A 12,170-nucleotide genomic window follows, 5' to 3' on the forward strand; every position below is an offset into this window, starting at 1 on the left:
CAAAAGAGATCAGACATGTCAAGACCAATAAACTATATGAATCAATTGTCCATGTTCTCTTTCACCAGTATTTTTCTTTTTTGCATTCAAGCTTATAGATTATTCATAGAATTGCTATCTCTACACATGATGTGAGGAGGGACACAGGAGGAACACAAAAACAACAAAATGCCACTAGACTTACTGGACATTAGAGCTGCTATTTGCCTGCATATTCTAGCAGCTCAATATCATTTTGGCAACCTACATAGCCAGAAAACAATCTGTGTTGGGCACCATTCACTGCTCTTCACTCTTTGGTCTACTAGTGAAGAATCATTGGAAATCACGTGCTAAAAAGAGAGAGAAAGAGAGATGAGAAGTGTTACTGCATCCTATAAATACCACATGCTTTCACTGCTTTTCACCTCCCAGTTCAGATCAGGATTCATCTCTTGCGTTAGAGTTGGAGCATTTACTCACAGCTAATATTCTTAGCCCTGTAACTAATAAAGAGCAGTGGGCACCCCTAAAAGGCAGTCTATCATATACTAAGAAAGGTGCTAAAGAGACACCACTTTTTGTGTATAAAAATATTAATACTTTTGAAAGACAGTAAATTCACAAACACTGTGCCTAAATGTATTTGAGTATACTGAAGAATATAAGAGGGGAATTATCCACAACTGGCATGCTTCTAGGCAATTGTCCTTTGAACAGGCTGACAATTAAAAGTTATGTTGTCTCAAGCAGAAGCTGTTCAACATCTAGTGCTCTATCACTTAGAGCCAAAGTGGTGAAGAGCAACAATAGATACTACAAAATACCTTGCTTTCATGTCCAGCTGTAAGGATGAGTGTGGGTCCTGGAATTAGTGAAATACATCTGAATACAGAAATACATGCAACAACTGACAGGCTCCCGTGGAGAGCTCTTCTAAAGAGTGTCAGCCAATTCCAGTCCCAGACTTAAGTTATTCTTTGAAAGCTTAAGTCTCTTTAGAAGACACCATATTAAATCATAGAATCACTTAGGTTGGAAAAGACCTCCACGATCACCAAGTCCAACTGTAAACCTAGCACTGCCAAGTCTACCACTAAACCATGTCCCTAAGCAGTTGGCCTCAGCCGATATAGCTAGTGTAGACAGCCTCAAATAAGTACACTAAGACGACTCAAGAGGGAACTGAAAATAAAGAAGTTAAAAGAAATTCTGTGTTTGAGGGAGAAATTGGTGTCTGTTTCCTCAGTTCTTTCCTCACCCAGGAAGCATTTTCATAGCAGTTTTATGCTGGGAAGAGTCAGCATACACCAATACTTTACAATGGAGCACAGTGCGGCTGTGGTAAGAGCTGCAAAGGTCACGCAGTGACAAAGAGGCAGTCTTTGTCAATTCAAAGCCACACAAGTGGGCTCACACTAATCTGTGCAGGTTAACAGCTCTAACAACCAGCGGTGGTGCTAGTATATATTCAGCATTATGGTCCACTCATTGCACATGACAGAGAAGGCTTCTCAGTCTTGCAGTCTGACATACCAGTCTGTCCCTTGCTTTTGAGAAGCCCTAGATGAGAACTGCAGAAGTTTACCAAATTGTCATGTTCTGAGGAGGGAAATAGCAGTTTATGTTACCCTGAAATCTCTATCACTTCATTTTAAGACATAACACAATTTCCAGTATTCAAGCTGAGTTTTCATCCGTAGCTCTGTATTTGAACGTCAAGCTGAGTAATTTTTCAGCCATCACTTTGCATGAATGCAAGTTTTATGTATGAAATAGAAAGCACAGAGCATGCAGTATTGCCATCTCCAAAAAGTTCATGAGTCAGACCTCCCCATGAGCTATGACTAACCTAGAAACGAATGCTTTTTTTAATCTAAATATACAAGTAATTTGTTTTTTCCATCTACCTTTTGAATTATCAGGAGATCAGTCAGGACGTAACATGTTTATGCCTTTGGCTTTCTCACTGGGCAGAAAATCCCCAGAGGCGTTCTGTGCTGGCTGAGACCCCAGACAGCTGGGACCTGAGAGGCTCCAAAGACTCAATAGAGATAATTTGAACTTTCATGCTGGCCTTCTGATCTTTCAGCTTAGCCCAACCAGATGGCTTAGATGTGGACAGGTAAAAATAAATAAATAAAGGGGCGGTGGGGGAGGAGGGAATGGGGGAGATTGGAGAGGGGTCCTGAGCAGCTTGGAGCTATTATAACTCCAGGGCATCATGAGGAGCCACAGCTGTGACTACTGGCCACTAATGGGTCATGTTTTGAAGGGCAAGACTAACTGGGATGCAGGAGGAGGGCCACTACAGATCCTGAACTCTATATGGATATCTTCAGAGTCTTGGCAGCTGCCAGGTGAAGAAAGGACCACAGTGGGATCTGGAGAACCATTTCAAATTCCAAAATCTCTGTGGAGGTCAACTTACTCTTCAAACGGATCTACTGATTTCCTGTGACAATCTATCCAATTAAGCTTGCTGCTGTCGCCCCTTGGAATTGTTCAAAAGTGTAAGAGACTGCAGATGTTAGATTTCCCTGGTACTCAAAAAAACAAAACAAAAAAAAAAAAAAACCTTTTTTGTGAGAGAGATTGCAGACATCACAAAATCCGTCTCCAAATCATGATGTTTTGGTAGAAGAAACAAATGACTGCATTTGCTACCCAAAGTTATTCACACTCCCAGCTATTTGTCAGACATTCTAAAACCAAAGAAAAGATGTGTAGCCCTTCTGCATACAACTGAACTGAGAACAAAAGCCATTCCAATAGTATTTGGTCACCAATACAATTCAGTCACCTCTTAAGGTTTATGCTGAATAGCTATTACTTGCAATGGAAGTTGCTACCATTGATGATTCTAGCAGAGTCAAAAAGATATTTATAAATAATTTCCATGTATGGACATGCTTAGTTCAGAATGAAGTTCAGCTTTTTCCTATTTAAGCTCCTGGAAATATTAGCACAAGAGAAACCTCAAACCAATGTTTTATACTGATACAGAGCCCAACTGCTCTATTATGTACCAAATCTCCTTTTAGGTGAAGATTCAATCCTAATATATTCCAAACAATAGAGGTGACATTGTACTGAATGCAGACACCACAAGAGTAAAGCCAATATTACCCCCATTTTGTTCATCATGATAAAAGATGAGATGAACAGTAATCCCCTCAAGACAATGTAGTTGCTCCAAGCAGTGCATTGCGTGACATCTCTCAATCTGTCATGTAACCATTTGCTAGTCAACATGGCCTGAAATGCAACAGACCACTGGATTTCTTGTGTGAGTAGCTCATATAGTTAACCTGATGCAGTTCACTTCTAGTATTTATTCTCTGCCCCTCCAGTTCATAAATCAAACCTCCATCCCTTACCATGCTTATCCTGTCCTCCCCATTGCACATGTTCCAGGTTCTCACCCAATCCCTTCAACCTTAACTTTGCCTGAATAGACATAAGAAAGGGGTTCAAAAAGGAAGTGCTCCATAAATCCCGTATGGATTTGTCATTATTTCACTAGCAGCAGAGTTAAAACCTTACTATGATAAAGTATAGCTAGAGTGTTCCCACTAAGATTGTTCTCTGCCAGATTTGGGGGGATGGTCAGGGCTTTATTATGTTTAAGGAAATAGTTCATCTAAAATGTTAAACATATTGTAGGGGTGTTTGGTTTTATCATCAGTCAACTTATTAAAGCAAGAAATTTAAACTGAATTATCAGACTTTAAGATATCTAAAATTTGAAATCTCTACTCTGAAATTTCTTAGATTTATTATCTTGGTTGATGATGAAGCCAAATGTACCGTAATATATTTTACCCTGAATTGTAGTCTCAATTCTAAGACTCAATTTTTCAATCTAAGCATCTTCCCCTTCCCAGCTTCCCCCTAAAAGCTTATAGAAATAAAACACGTAAAGATCAGGGGTCATCTTCTGTGCCTTCTATATGAAGTGCACACACCCACACAATTTCAATAGTAGGGATGTTATTTAAATAAAGCTTTCTTCAGAAGTTAAAGAAAAATGGATACAAAGGTAAATAATGTTTTCTGATGCAAACTTGAACAATGGACTAAGGAAATAACCTTGAAAGCATAAACAACAATAGAAAGGATTGCTACGGTGAGTGTTTGAACCTGGTGACAAGTTTTCATATCAGCTAGGTACCTTATATATATTCTGACATTTCTATTATGTCTTTCTCCCTTAGTTCATGCTTTGTTTTATGCTCTCTTTGATTTTCATCCTTTCCACTATGAAAAGAGAACTTTGACATTAGTGTATTGTTTTGCAGCTAATATATTAATCCACGGTGCCTTTATTTGCATAAGTTTAATCAAATCCAAGACTGAGAATAATGAAGCAGGGAGGCTTAAGGCATTTCTTTAAATCTAATTAGGACACAGAGGATTCCCTTAGTATGAAACAAACTTCCTGACTGGGAACAAAATAACTTTTTTTTTTTTTTCTGACAGAATTCTTTTTCCCATACAAGGTATTGTTTCTTCCACGCAGATTTCAATTCTTTTATAGTCCTGGTGGAGTCCTTCAAATTCTACATGGCAACAACTGACAAAGTATTAAGGAATCATTTGAAAAATGCTATAGTTGCAGTGCAAAATGCTTCCACCACCAGAATGAATTGTTATAAATGTTGTTCTGTTTCAGTTGATGAAACTGCATCTCTTGATGAGACAATAAATATTCTCAGTAGTATTGTTTCATGTGCTGACACAAAGAAATAACCAAACTATCAAAATATGTCCCAACATTTAAGTTGCATGTCAAATAACATCTGTTAATACTCTAAATCGTAGAATCATAGAATATCCCAAGTTGGAAGGGACCCACAGGGATCATTGAGTCCAACTCCAGGGTCCCCAAAAGACCACCCAAAAAGTAACACCATGTGTCTGAGAGTGTTCTTGAACTCGGCCAGCTCGATGCCATGACCACTTCCCTAGGGAGCCTATTCCAGTACCCAATCACCCTCTCTGGGACGAACCTTTTCCTAACGCCTCCCCTGTTGCAGCTTCAAGCCGTGGTCACCAGAGAGCAGAGCTCAGCACCTGCCCCTCCGCTTCCCTTGTGAGGAAGCTGTAAACCATGATGAGGTCTTCCCTCAGTCTCCTCGTCTCCAGGCTGAACAAACCAAGTGACTTCAGCCGCTCCTCAGACGTCTTCCCCTCCAGACCCTTCAGCATCTTTGTAGCCCTCCTTTGGACACTCTCCAACAGTTTTATAGCTTTCGTACACTGTGGCACCCAAAACTGCATGGAGCACTCAAGGTGAGGCTGCACCAGCGCAAAGCAGAACAGGACAATCCCTTCCCTCAACCATGCCATGCTTGATGCACCTCAGGGTATGGTTGGCCCTCCTGGCCACCAAGGAACACTGCTTGCTCATGTTCCGACTGCTGTCAACCAAAATCCCCAGATCCCTTTCTGTGGGGCTGACCCCAGCATCTCATCCCCCAGTTTGTACGTATAGCCAGGGTTGCCCATTCCCAGGTGCAGAATCTGGCACTTGCTCTTGTTAAACTTCACATTGTGGGTGATTGCCCAGCTCTCTAATATGTCAATATCTCTCTGCAAGGCCTCACCACCCTCAAAGGAGTCAACAGCTCCACCCAATTTGGTATCATCCACAAACTTGCTCAAAAAACATTCAAGTCCTACAGCCAAATTGCTTATGAAAACATTAAAGAGAACTGGTCCTAAAACAGAGCCCTGGGGGACCCCACTAGTGACAGGTCGCCATCCCAATGTAACCCCACTTACAAGAACCCTTTGAGCCCGACCCAATTGTTCACCCATCTTATTATGCTTTTATCTAACTGTTTTCTGTTCATTCTGTCCAGAATGATACTGTGAGACAGTATCAAAAGTTTTGCTGAAATCCAGAAAGATTAAATCAACAGGCTTCCTTTGGTCAACTAGATGGGTGATCTTGTTGTAAAGGGAAATTAAGTTTGTTAAATGTGGCCTTCCCCTTGTGAACCCATGTTGTCTGTAACCAATGACTGTGTATAGTATATATATATATATATATATATATATGTATAGTATATATATAGTATAATATATTAAAGATATCATTAACAATTAATTATACTTGTGCACTTCTTGTCATGGAATTTGAGCCTAGTCAATAAGCATATTAAATAACTTATGCAAAATCTACAAAACAATCCAAAGCTTGAATGCAGACATGGCATTTTTTTGAAACAGAAGTCTAAGAAGGCACTTTAGTTTTAATATTTTATGTAAGAGACACTAAAAAGATTGAAGAAAGAAAAAAAGTGTTTCTCTTCTTATTAGGGATGTACCATGTCCATTCATATGCAGCTGGAAGACTTTTCTGTGTAGAAGACAGAGACAAAACCATAAAATCATAGAATGGTTTGAGTGGGAAGGGACCTCAAAGATCATCTAATTCCAACCCTCTCTGCCATGGGCAGGGACACCTCCCACTAGTCCAGGTTGCTCAAAGCCCCATCCAACCTGGCCTTGAACACTTTCAGGGATGGGGCATCCACAGCTTCTGTGGGTAACCTGTGCCAGTGCCTCACCATCCTCTGACTGAGCAGTTTCCTCCTAAAAGCTAATCTAAATCTGCCAGCTGATCACAGGTATTAAGAAACTGAAGCAAGCACATGTCTAAATTCTACATATGCCAATTTTTTACACCTAAGCCAACAAATCTTAAAATATAACCCAAGGAAACTTCAAAGCCTACCCTTTTGTGAGGTGAGTGAGCAGCAACAGCTGGCAGCTCCTAGTGGGACAAGAGCTGGGAGTCAGATCCTGGGCAGAGTCCTCCCCAGCAGGGCCCATCCCACAGCACCAAGCGAGGGAGCAGGGCAGGGTACGGTCCATGGCCAGGCCCAGCCAAGAGCCCAGAAGATCAGGGAAATCCATGGTGATGACAGGACCAAGGTTCAGGCAGGAGTAGGCCCAGCGGGGCTGTGAGAAGCTGGAGCCCAGCCCTGCTGCGGCATTGCTGAAGCACTGATGGTGCTGAGGGTTGAAATGGGGTCCTGGGCCATGGGAAGGGTTGGGTGAGCTCCAGGGGTGTGGCAGGGGCTGGTAAAGCTGGCAGAGAAATGCCAAGACCTGGCACACACCCAACTATTTTTTCAAAGGCATGTCAGTTTGTGAAATTTGGGGCAACAGGTATAAACATGAACCATATCAGTATTTGGAAACCTACTAAACTAATGGTTTCTCTATGGGTAATACTTTGCTTTCCCTCTCCAGACACAGCCCAACTCTGGAGAACCATACATACCCTCAATGGGGTCACAAGATAGCTTTAATTGATAGCAAGTAATGACTGGCTGAGTGGTTTAATTCCCAGTGCACAATTTAATTCAGTTCCAAGTGGGGGTGCATCCGTTGCTGTGACGGGACAGAACCAGGACAGCTGACCCAAACTGGCCAAAGGGACATCCCAAAACATTTGGCACCATGCTGAAAAATAAAATTGTGGAAGTTGGCCAGGGTGGTGAGCACTACACTGGTGTGGGATGGGCATCAGTTAGCTGGTGGTGAGCAATTGCATTGTGCATCATTTGTTTTGTATATTCCTTTTTATTTTATATTAATATTTTTCCCTTCCTTTTCTGTCCTATTGTCCTGGTTTCAGGTAGGACAGAGTTAATTTTCCTCCTAGTAGCTGGCAGGGTGCTATGTTTTGGATTAGAATGAGAAGAGTGCTGATAACATTCTAATGTTTTAATTGTTGTAGAGCAGTGCTTACACCAAGCCAAGGACTTTTCAGCTTCTCGCTCTGTCCTGCTAGCGAGCAGGCTAGGGATGCAGCAGGAGCTGGGAGGGGACAGACCCAGGACAGCTGACCCAAACTGGCCAAAGGGGTATTCCATACCATCTGACGTCATGCTGAACAATATATAGGGGTGGCTAGCCGGGGTGGAGGGGGGGGGCCGGCTGCTCGGGGATAGGCTGGGCATCGGTCAACGGGTGGTGAGCAATTGCATTGTGCATCACTTATTTCGTACACATTATTACTATTAATACTATTATTATTATTATTATTATTATTGTTATTATTCTTTTCCCTGTCTTAATAAACTGTCTTTATCTCAGCTCACAGACTTCACTTTCCCATTTCTCTCCCCCATCCCGGAGAGGGAGGGGGGAGGGTGAGCGAACGGCTGTGTGGTGTTTGGCTGCCAGCCGGGCTAAACCACAACAGTCCATTTGGCGCCCAACGTGGGGCTCGAAGGGTTGAGATATCAACAGATTTGACCAGAGTGTGTTAAACTAAAATTGGTATAAGTATTCGACCTGCTTAATAGTTGCTAGTCACAATGTTGATTGCCTTAACCTCAAGTCTGCTGTGCCTGTTTCCCAAATTGAGTTTTATAGCAAGTTACTTTCTGTATGTGCTCCCTGTCATGCTGTTTATCCTTTCCGGGCCCTGGTTCAAGATTGTTATGCTACTGTGTGGTGTAATGATGGCTTATGAAATGATGAGATATCTGGTCATGACTCTAACCTGGTATTTGTACTCAGCACTGTCGTCGACTCTATACTTCGGAAACCATATCTCAGAAACTATTAGCAATTACACCTATTGCCTTTTTTCATCAGGGAGTCAATCTGTGGAGGGGACAGGGGAAGATATTTTTTCCTACCTGTTCACTCTCCCTTCCTCCTTCACCACCCTCTTATCCCCCAAGCTAGTTACGGTAGCTCTCCAAGATATTGAATATCCTTGGGATATCATCAGAGGAGGAGGTGGTCTGTGCTGAAGAAGCCCCACTGTACAACAAGCTACCAGAAAATGAGAAGAAATATGCCCTCTTCACTGATGGGTCCTGTTGTATTGTGGGAAAGCTTCGGAGATGGAAAGCTGCTGTATGGAGTCCTACACGACGAGTTGCAGAAGCTGCTGAGGAAGAAGGTGAATCGAGTCAGTTTGCAGAAGTGAAAGCCATTCAGCTGGCCTTAGATATTGCTGAATGAGAAAAGTGGCCAGTTCTCTATCTCTATACTGATTCATGGATGGTAGCAAATGCCCTGTGGGGGTGGTTACAGCAATGGAAACAGAACAACTAGGAACGCCAGGGCAAACCCATCTGGGCTGCTGCATTGTGGCAAGATTGCTGCCCGGGTAGAGAACCTGGTTGTAAAGGTACGCCATGTAGATGCTCATGTGCCCAAGAATCGGGCTACTGAAGAACATCAAAACAACCAGCAGGTGGATCAGGCTGCTAAGATTGAAGTGGCTCAGGTGGACCTGGACTGGCAACATAAAGGTGAATTATTTATAGCCCGATGGGCCCATGACACCTCAGCCCATCAAGGTAGAGATGCAACATACAGATGGGCTCGTGACCGAGGGGTGGACCTGACCATGGACACTATAGCACAGGTTATTCATGATTGTGAAACATGTGCTGCAATTACACAAGCCAAATGGTCAAAGCCTCTCTGGTATGGAGGACAGTGGCTGAAATACAAATATGGAGAAGCCTGGCAGATTGATTACATCACACTCCCCCAAACCCGCAACGGCAAGCGCCACGTACTTACAATGGTGGAAGCAACCACCGGATGGCTGGAAACATATCCTGTGCCCCACGCCACCGCCCGGAACACTATCCTGGGCCTTGAAAAGCAAGTCCTGTGGCGACATGGCACCCCAGAAAGAACTGAGTCAGACAATGGGACTCATTTCCGAAACAACCTTATAGACACTTGGGCCAAAGAACATGGTATTGAGTGGGTGTATCACATCCCCTATCATGCACCAGCCTCCGGGCAAGTTGAACGATACAATGGACTGTTAAAGACTACACTGAAAGCAATGGGTGCTGGGACATTCAAAAATTGGGAAACACATTTGGCAAAGGCCACCTGGTTAGTCAATACTAGAGGATCTGCCAACCGAGCTGGACCTGCCCAATCAAACCTGTTACGCACTGTAGAAGGGGATAAAGTTCCTGTAGTGCACATAAGAAACATGCTGGGTAAGACAGTCTGGGCTACTCCTGCCTCAGGAAAAGGCAAACCCATTCGTGGGATTGCTTTTGCCCAGGGACCTGGATGCACTTGGTGGGTAATGCAAAAGAATGGGGAGGTCCGGTGTGTACCTCAAGGGGACCTAATATTGGGTGAGAATAGCCCATGAGTTGAATTGTAGTATGTTAAATATCATATAATACTGTATGTCATCACTACCATGGTTGCTATATATAATAGATGAAAATGGTGATTAATTAGAAGGTATTGGAAAGAGTGTAACCTGAGCATGACATAAATGGTATGGAATAAGGGGTGGATATCTGTCCTGGTTTCAGCTAGGACAGAGTTAATTTTCCTCCTAGTAGCTGGCAGGGTGCTTTGTTTTGGATTAGAATGAGAAGAGTGCTGATAACATGCTAATGTTTTAATTGTTGTAGAGCAGTGCTTACACCAAGCCAAGGACTTTTCAGCTTCTCGCTCTGTCCTGCTAGCGAGCAGGCTGGGGGTGCAGCAGGAGCTGGGAGGGGACAGACCCAGGACAGCTGACCCAAACTGGCCAAAGGGGTATTCCATACCATCTGACGTCATGCTGAACAATATATAGGGGTGGCTAGCCGGGGTGGAGGGGGGGGGCCGGCTGCTCGGGGATAGGCTGGGCATCGGTCAACGGGTGGTGAGCAATTGCATTGTGCATCACTTATTTCATACACATTATTACTATTAATACTATTATTATTGTTATTATTATTATTACTGTTATTATTATTTTCCATGTCTTAATAAACTGTCTTTATCTCAACTCACAGACTTCACTTTCCCGTTTCTCTCCCCCATCCCGGAGAGGGAGGGGGGAGGGTGAGCGAACGGCTGTGTGGTGTTTGGCTGCCAGCCGGGCTAAACCACAACACCTATTAAACAGACTTTATCTCAACCCATGAGTTTTACCTTTTTTCCGATTCTTTTCGGCATCCCAGCGGTGGGGGGAAGTGAGCAAACAGCTGTTTCCATATTTTAAGGTCTTTATGCATTTGCACATTTGAATTAAGATATATACCTTTTTTCCTTCAAAATTTTGCCTTAGGATATACAAAAAATTTAGAGTCTTAAGAGAATAAAAAAATTCTCACTGAACAAAACGGGTAAATCAGATCATATTTGTCAGTGTTTTTTGGCTGATTTTACTTGTGCTGCTTAGATCCCAGCCTTTTATATTTTGCTAGTAGGTGTGACTGATTACTTCAGCGTCTACTTTGATATCTTGACTCCACAAAAGTCATCAGTCAGTGGCAGAACTTATTCTAGGATCTCAATATTATGCACCTGCATAGAGAGTAGAAAAATCAACCTAGTAAATATTTTTTGAAAATACTAGGCTATAAACCAAACAGCAACTACAAGTTGACAAATGTGATGATAAATGGGGTTGAAATTCAAATGAAATAATGAGATTTTGAATGCTATGGTTCCCTTGGATCCATAACACTTCTACATGCTGCAAAATGATGTAGCTACTACATTTGTAAGTGAATGGAACAATTTCTGTTCAAAACTAGCTTGATATAAAATACTGATTCATCAAAAATAAAATCCTCTGAAAGCTTAAGCAGTAACTAGTCTATGAATGTATATGAATTGTAATATTTAAAGAAATTTATTCCACATAATGGAACAAGATTAAGTAAAAGAGTTTGCAGTTTTCAGGCACTTTAACAATACTGCTTACTGCTTATCTATTATTTTTGTTAGGACAACACCTGTAGAATGAGGTTGTACTCAATTAAAACAAACTGCAGTGAAATACAGAATCTCTCCGGTAATATGAAATTCTTAATTTCTTCTCCAGCAAATATTGTCTGACAAAATTGTGCAAAATATAAAACAATAAGGCTGACTAAAGAATTTTGCAAAGAGGCTTCAGCCAGGTCTCATTTATTTTTCCAGCCATGTTTGTTCTCATCTGAAAGCTGAAAATATGCCCAATTGCACAGCTGCAGTTACAATGGTAAATACTTTTGTATAAGGAGGACTCATTCTGCTCAGCTGTAAATTGCTACAGTTACAGTGTAAAACACATGTAATTTAATTCTCTTTTGTTGGTTGTTAAATTTGAACTGAAGATTGAACTGAAGAATTTGTAGTCACAGAGGCACAAGCTTCTTTTGTCTAGTAAAAAATACGTGTTTGGACTTGCA

Source organism: Cygnus atratus, chromosome 4, assembly GCF_013377495.2.
Source record: "Cygnus atratus isolate AKBS03 ecotype Queensland, Australia chromosome 4, CAtr_DNAZoo_HiC_assembly, whole genome shotgun sequence".
NCBI classification, from domain to species: Eukaryota; Metazoa; Chordata; class Aves; order Anseriformes; family Anatidae; genus Cygnus; species Cygnus atratus.